The sequence below is a fragment of the Cynara cardunculus genome (genome assembly GCF_001531365.2).
Source record: "Cynara cardunculus var. scolymus isolate 2C chromosome LG 3, CcrdV1, whole genome shotgun sequence".
In the NCBI taxonomy this organism is placed as follows: domain Eukaryota; kingdom Viridiplantae; phylum Streptophyta; class Magnoliopsida; order Asterales; family Asteraceae; genus Cynara; species Cynara cardunculus.
Window position 1 is genome coordinate 32,544,447 of NC_037530.1, and position 7,064 is coordinate 32,551,510.

Sequence of the window (7,064 nt, forward strand, 5' to 3'; positions counted from 1 at the left end):
GTTTAAAAATATGTTTTGTTATATATATATATATATATAAATTTATTAATTACCAAAAATTTGAATTTTTTTTTTTTTTTTGCAAAGGACCGGCCGTAACCGGTTATGGGACCGGAACCGGCACCGGACTTCTTAACTGGTTACCCGTAAGCTTGACCGGTTATGGAGGATTTCACCGGAACCGGGACCGGTTATGGAGGGACTGGTTATGGAACGTTTTTGTCTTGATCGGGACCGGCCGTAACCGGTTATGGCCCGGCCCGGGACCGATTTTTGGCCACCTCTACTTGATGATATGACTAATGATACAGGATCCTAAAATGTCATACACATATAAGCAAATTAACCTCAAAGATCGAATGTGATTCGATTATTTTCAATCCCAACAATTGTCATGCAAATTATTATTTAATTGGAATAATAATTTTTGATGATAATAAAATATATGTTATAGATATTTCTCAAGGAAAATCTCGAATTGGATCCTAAATTGACGGGTCTGAATTAGTGGATGCTGCCCAAGGGAGTGGCGATGCCATATGTCAGGTTGGGCAGTAAGGATCAAAGAAGGGCAATTGCTCATTCTTAAAACCAACGTAACCCAAGCCCATTACCATCTTGGGCGGAACAAATCTAAACGTCTCATCTCACTGTGACCTTCTCTTGAATACGTGTTTAAGTCTAATATGTATTTGATACATATTATTATTTTCTTTGTTTTAAATGTACACTTAATTTGTTATGTGTGACATTCACTATATAAGTTTTATATTTTGATATAAAGTTTATATGAAATAACTAACTAATAAAACTGTGGTTGGTTATAAGTTGTTTATTAGTTGATTTCTAAGTGTATTGATAGCTTCCAAATACATTACAAAGGACAATTAAAATATTAAGCAAAAAAAAGGGACAGGATATGGGATGTAAGAAGTATGCTGAGAGACATGACTTCCCACTCTTTCTTTTGGATGTATCATATATATGCATGCGTGGTGGTTCAATAAATAAAAAAGTAATACATATTCTCATAGTATCCTAACTCTTTCTAAGTTTTCTCTCTAAAATTCCAAGTGTTAGAGACTTTTGAGAAAATGTGACTTTTCCCTTTAACCAAGGGGGTTCCAAGGGGCATCGCATTAACATCCATCACACCTTTTCCGAAAAGGTGTGACTTTTTCCTTTAACCGAATTAACTACCATCACATCTCTTCCAAAAGAAAAAGGTGTGACTTTTCATTGTGTATATATAAACATGAGTTTAATTTTTGCAGAGTAGATATACAAGGATAAACGGTTACTCTGCCTAAATTTTTTTTTCTCTACAAACATAATCTACAACAAGGTATTATGTTTCTACCAATTTTGGATTTTGCCTAAAATCTGGATTGGTTTGTTGGATTATCCCAAATCTGAATTCATGTAACCCCAAACTGTAGGGTCGAATTACAGATTCTGGAAAGTGTTTCATACACGATCCAATCAATAATCCAAGTTCTTATTGACAATCTGAATCCCTAAGTTCTAACAAAAAAGGATAATGCAAAGTCATTGAAGGCTAAACACACTTAAATACACACTACGTGGTAGCCAATAAACCCATCAAGACACATGACAAACCTGTTAGAAATCCATTAAGACCCATTAACCCATCATAACCCATTAGAATCCATAAAGATCAGTAACCCATCACATCCCATTAATACCCATTTAGCATCACAACCCATCATCAATAAATAAATAAATAAATATATATATATATAAATAAAGGAAACTTTAAGATGATGACATGCACAATGAGAATCAAATATTTATCAAATGGTGAATTATGGTGAATTTTTTATTGTCCCACGTTGATAACAAATTGTTGGTGATTTTAGAGAAATCATCGGTTGATTTTAGATAATTGGATTCACAAGAGAACAATGAGGTTGACAAACTAAACTATAACACGAGTTAGGAGGTGTGTTACATACTCCTATAAGCTAACTAGAACCTGTGATCATTGGATGGTTTATATGGAGGGTTTCTAAATGGTAAATGGCAGCGTCTAGTCCGTGCGTTTTTGGTCATAAGAAGAGATAATTGTGCACGTACGGGTCGTGCGTTTTTTTCATATGAAAAGTGCAAGGGTTAATAGCTAATATGCAATTAGCTGTTTGTTTGCCACTAACATGGTCATCAGCTGATGGGTTTTGCTGTTGTCGAGGTTTGCCATTGACAGGGTTATCAACTGATGGCTTTCCCATTGATAAGTTATCAATTGATGATTCTTCCATCACTTTTCTAACTGTTCTATTTTGTAACAACCATTACTTATTTCTTGCAATCATTTTCATTATTGGGAATTCTCGATATTAATATATGAGTAGTTACGATTATCTAAGTTAAAAAAAAAGATTTCTATTGAAATCAGGACTGAAAAGTTTGAGATTATCTTTGAGCGAGTTTCGTGATACCCAGGTAAATTTGAATTAAAATATATATCACTTAAGAAAAATAAACTCCCACACAATATGGAGTTATTATCCAAGTTATGTAGTCGCTATTTTCTCACAAACCCCATGATTCACCCAACAACAATTGAACGAATTTGATATTTGTTAATTATTTCGTTTAACAAAACGTTCTTTTTATTTTTTAAATAAATGAATATAAACAAACTTACCATAAAACACTTTATATATGAGTTCATGAATGATTCCCAGATATTTGGTTTGTTTACATCCTGTGTTAAAGATTGAACCAAATGATCGATTTAATCAATCGAAGGACCAAAAATGGCTCTTTGAAAAAAAATAGCTATATTTAGTACGCTGTCATCCAATTTTTTAAAACAATTTTACCTTCCTAAGAACTGATCTAAGGCCTATTATAAAATTATAATTTATAGGATTTTTGAATAAATAGAAGGTGAATATTTTCACATTTTTCATACTTTGACCCTCAATCTTTTCAAATATCGAAACTCCAAAGTATGAGAGGTGTCCTTTCAATTACTTTTTATATAATTATCTTGACTTTTGACTAACTGTAAATTCTACCATCCTTTATCTAATTTTAAACAGAATATTTAAAGTATCTTTTATTTGAACTTATAATGTTTGTACCATATTATAAATTCTTTTCCTTGTTACTTTTTGTTGATTGTATCAAGTAATCTATTCTGAGAGATGAAAACGTATGGATATGATGCTTTATACCCATACTTGTTGAATTTGCAAGTTGAATAGGTGTATCAAATCAGGTGTATTCTAGCAATAGACTTGTAATATCTGTACCAGCCAATCCAAGTGGGTAAGATTGCAAGCCAATGCCTTCAAGAATGGATCGGGAAAGAAGATCGAGATTTGCAAGTCCGTTATTATTGAAAGCAATCGATAGAAACGTAAAAGAAGAACACAATAGAATGTGGGAATATCTCTTATTATAACAAAGAAAATCTAAACATTTATATATACTAGATGCATGTATGTGGATAACCACAAAACTAGGACTTTGAGTTCTATTATGATACCAACTTGTATTAATAGATAATGATTATCCTAACACTTTATTGTGCAAGGCTTATCTCGAAGCCCCTTAATCCCGGAAAATACTAAGATTTACCCCCCTAATTTCGGAATGGAAATTGAGAGATCATTCACACCCAAAAGCTTGCACATTTCATTGAACTTCACCTTAGCAAGCGCCTTTATTAGAATTTCCGCACGTTGTTCTTTCCCATTAATATGTTCCACCATAATTTCTTTCGCCTCAACTCGTTCTCGAATGTGATGGTAACGGGACTTTATGTGCTTGCTCCGACCATGGAAAACTGGATTTTTAACCAACGCAATTGTGGATGTGTTGTCGATTTTGAGTACCATTTCTTGTACATCAGATCCAGTTATCTCTGCGAGTAGATCATGAAGCCAAACTGCTTGACAACTCGTTGAACTTGCATCCACATATTCCGTTTCACACGAAGATAATGCTACCGTTTCTTGCTTTTGTGAGCAACAAGTGATAGGTGATTTTCCTAGATAGAAAATATGCCCGGTTGTGCTCCTCCCATCGTCCAGGTCTATGTTGTGACTGCTGTCACTATATCCAACCAACTTTGCAGGTTCGCCTCGAGTATAGCAAATTCCATATCCTAAGGTTCATTTCACGTACCTTAGTATTTGTTTTATTGCTGACATGTGAGATTTTTTTTGGGGTTTGCATATATCGACTTGTAATGCCAACCGCATATGAGAGATCAGGTCTAGTTTGGAGTAAGCATTTCAGTCTTCCAACTAAGTTGCGATATTCTGTGACTTCAGTATCATCCTCGCCTTCTCCCTTTGAGAATTTCACATTTGAATCCATAGGAACTAGAGTGGAGTTGCAGTCAATCATACCTGTATCCTTGAGCACCTTCTTTGCGTAACCTTCTTTAGTAATTATAATTTCTTCCTTTCATTGATACACCTCGATACCGAGGTAGTATGTGAGCACACCCAAATCAGTCATATCAAACTTTGTACCCATGGATTGCTTAAATTTTGATATGATATTCGTGCTAGTTCCGATAACAATGAGATCATCAATGTATACTCCAACAATGATAAAGTCGGCTCCTATGCTTCTTTGGTATACCGCTTGTTCTTGTACACATCTTTGGAATTTGATTTTCTTTAAGATCCCCTCAAGTTTCATATTCCATGTGCGAGGCACTTGTCTTAGGCCGTATAACGCCTTCACCAGTTTGTATACTGAGTCTTCGTACCCTTTCTTTACAAAGCCTTCCGTTTGGTGGACATATACTTGCTCTTGTAGTTCACCATGTAAAAATGCGGATTTCACATCGAGGTGGTGCAATTCCCACCCTTTTGAGGCTGCAAGAGCTATAAGGATTCGAACAGTTTCAATGCAGGCAATCGGTGCGAATACTTCTTCAAAGTCAATCCCTGGTTGTTGTAGGTTACATTTGGCCGCAAATCTTGCCTTGTACTTGCTTATTGAACCGTTTGCATCTCTTTTGACCTTGAATACCCATTTTAATCCAATGATGGTTGTATTGCTTGGTTGCGTGACTAGCTCCCACGTGCCATTCTTTTCAATCGAGTCAATTTTGTCTTTCGTTGCTTTTACCCACATTGGATTATGCTTAGCTTCATGGTAGTTTGATGTCTCATCATCATTAAGAGATAGTAGTAGATGAAAGTTCTCATCGTAGAAATTCATTTTAAAGTCGTCATACCTTCGTGGGAGTTAGGGGGTCCGATTTGACCTTCGAAGCGGAGGAGCATCGTGGTTTACTATGGGTTTGTTTGGTGTGGGTGGTTCTTTCATAACCAAACCACTTCTGCCGCTGTCTTCATCCGCTTTAGATCCTAGCTCCCCATTAACGTTGTTTGCCCCGTCTGCAACCGGTCCGTCTCCCGTGTTAGTGAGACTCGACCAGTGAACCCAAAACATACCAGGTTTTAGTGTTGAGTCAGACTCCTCATCCCAGTTCCAGTTTGAGTTTTCGTCAAAGATTACGTCTCGTGATACAATGATTTTACGACTCTTTGGTTCGAACAAACGATAGGCTTTAGATCCTGGTTCAGATCTAAAGTGCACTGTTTTCCTGGAGTGATTATCAAGTTTCTTTAAATGCATCCCAATAGTTTTTGCATAGGCCACACATCCAAACACCTGTATGTGCTCGATATTGGGCTTACAATGATAATATGACTCGTACGGTGTCGACTCTTTCACTACTCTCGTTGGAATCCGATTTATAATATAGGTTGCGTGGTGCACGGCTTCTCTCCAAAGGTAATTAGGAACTTGTTTTGCCTTCAACATGCTTCGTGTCATCTCGAGAAGGGTACGATTTCATCTTTCCATCACGTCGTGATGCTGTGGCGTGTATGGAGCCGTGAGGTGTCTCATCATCCCATGATATTCGCAAAGTTTGTTAAAGTCTCGCAAAGTAAATTCATCGCCTCTATCTATTCGGAGTACCCGAATAGAATTGGTTTCGTTTTCAACCATAACTTTGAACTTCTTGAAGTAGTTTATTGCATCGCTCTTTTCCTTCATTAGGTAACACCACATAAATCATGAGTAGTCATCAAGATATACCTATTTCCGGCTATCATAGAATGTTATATCGGTCCACAAAGATCTCCATGTATGAGCTCCAAGATCTTATTAGCTCGATAGAGTGAAGTCTTAGGAAAAGGTCTTCGTGAGTGTTTCCCAACCAAGCATGACTTGTGTAGTTGGTTGCTTCATGTGATTAGTGGTAAACCTGTGACTAACCCTTTCTTTGCCATCATCATGATTGTGTCGAAGTTAGCATGCCTAAGTCTAACATGCCACAACCACCCTTGCTCATTAAGTCGGCTATGTAGGAAAACTGTTTTCCCCATCGTAATTTTGGTTTTGTAAAGTCTATTCACTGATCTCTTCACCTTGAATAGAAGACTCAATCTAATAGCCTACCTATCGGGCGCCAATAAAAGAGAAAGTTTGCGACACTGTCGACTATCAAGCAAGAACAAGAAATCACCTTTCATAGAGACTTCACACACACTTTCTATTGCTTGTCCCAAACTTATTATATTGGCTTTAAGATCTGGTATATAGTAGGGTTAAATGCATGAAATAGCAACCTACTTTCATAAAATTTCTTATTATAGCATTCTACTTTTGTTTTTCTTTATTACAGCAATGTAYTTTCAAATTATTTTTTATTAAGGCATTGTACTTTAAAAAATCTACCCATAATAGCAATGAGTAATCTGTTACCTTTTAAACCGGTTAACCCTTTGAATTTTTTGCTTGTGTGGCTTTAATGAGGTGATGTGGATGCCACATCATTTTGATAACTTAACTAAAATTAAAATAAAAACTTATGTCAAATTATTATTAGTGATTTTTATTTTTCATTGCTATGATCTAAAAAATATTTAATTTTTTTTTACTTTTTCTTATTAAGTTGTATTCAAATTAAATATTCTTAGAGTAAAATATTTATTAAATAAATATGAAACATTATTTTCGAGATATATTTTGTTTGTAAAAAATATAACTTTTCCTATTTT